The sequence below is a fragment of the Gavialis gangeticus genome, unplaced genomic scaffold (genome assembly GCF_001723915.1).
Source record: "Gavialis gangeticus isolate Ggan-Ray unplaced genomic scaffold, GavGan_comp1, whole genome shotgun sequence".
Taxonomy (NCBI): Eukaryota; Metazoa; Chordata; order Crocodylia; family Gavialidae; genus Gavialis; species Gavialis gangeticus.
Window position 1 is genome coordinate 176,680,637 of NW_017729022.1, and position 1,561 is coordinate 176,682,197.

General features: G+C 46.9%; 1 protein-coding gene across 2 annotated transcripts in view; it reads right to left on the minus strand.

Annotated features, from left to right (window-relative positions):
* Window positions 1-1,561, minus strand: part of APLF (aprataxin and PNKP like factor) — a 112,887-nt gene that overhangs the window by 14,549 nt on the left and 96,777 nt on the right. The window lies entirely within an intron of this gene.

A 1,561-nucleotide genomic window follows, 5' to 3' on the forward strand; every position in this document is an offset into this window, starting at 1 on the left:
TTTTTTTTTTTTTTTTTTTTAATGTACCACCTTTATTCATTGTTTAACAGGCAGGCATTGTTATAAGCCTGCGTTTTAATAATGAAGTTTTTATAGCAACATCTAGAAATAATTACCCTAGTACACACCTTCTAATACATTGCTTCAGGATTATAACAATTAAGGAAGCGAGTACATGAAAGCTGTTTGGTTTTTTTTATACATATGACAAAAAACACTTGACCATAACTTTTTAGACTACCATAAATGTTTCATACCACTTGGTTAGCAACCTTGGTTAAAAAGAAGAGACCAACCTTTTGAAAACAAAATCTATCTATTTTTAGTGACCATTTTTCAAGAGACTTTTAACCTTTCAAATTGAAAAAAAAACAGTGCTGCAGAGGGTATATTATTCTTATTTCAGGGAACTTAAAAATCAGAATTTCTTATCAGGTATCAGTAATCCAGACAGTACACTAAGATCAAGGAAAAAACCTCACTGTCACATAAGCACAGAACTCATTGTGTTGATAATACAGTTTGATGTAATGCAAAAAGGTATTCACCAGTGTTTTAGCCACAATCTTTACATGGCCCATAGCTTAAATATTGATTCACTTTATGTTCTCATGAGCTGTAGCAATATTATAGAATTAGTTTAAACCATTTAGGGACCTGCCACATGTTCAAATTAAAGCTGTGAATTGTTACACATTTTCAAAGACTAACTTTGTAGCTGGTTGGCTCTTTTTATAGCTATGTGGACATTTTTATGGTGTGATAATTACTTTGTACGTGTGGCCAGCCTTACTTGTACATGTGGCTGGTCTAAATTTATTGTGCAAATAATACAGGCAACCCTCGCTTAGAGCCGTTTCACTTACTGCGGTTTTGCTATAACACTCATTTAAAATACCTACCTAGTTTCACTCAGTGCTGAGCATGTTTCACTATAATGTTCAGCATGGATGTGGGGAGAAACAATGGCAGTGGCAAGAGAAGGGGCGAGCGGCAGCCAGTGGGAGCCCAGGGAGGGGTGGCAGGAGCCCAAGGTCCACCCCGGCACGTGGTCATGGAGCAGGCAGGGAGGATCGGTAGCAGCGAGAAGGGGAGGGTGGGGGGGCCATGAGTTTGGAGCCCAGGCCGGTGAGGCCTGGGAGCGCAAGGTCTGCTCCGGCACATGGTGTTGGAGTGGCCAGTGGGCAGGGAGGAGCGGTGGCAGCAGCAAGAAGGGGTGGATGGGGGGCATGAGCCAGTGCAAGCCGAGCCTACAGAGTACCTCCGCCCCCAAGCCTGCAGCGATCTGGCGGTAGCGGGTGCCCAGGAGGGAGCCCCCGCTGTGCAAAGCAGGGTGTGGGTGGCTCCACTGCTTACCCTGTACCAGAGCCCCGACTCAGGCCTCACGGGCGGGGCAGCTGGGGCCGTGCACAGGTGTACTGGTGGCCAGCGGGTGCAGGCTGGCAGGGGAACAATGAGGCTGGGAGAAGCTGATGCTTTCCCTGGCAGAGCCCATGTGGTGCCTTGCCAGGAGCGGCCTGGCCAGAGCCGGCAGGAGCGCAGGGCTGGGACCGGCAGGGCC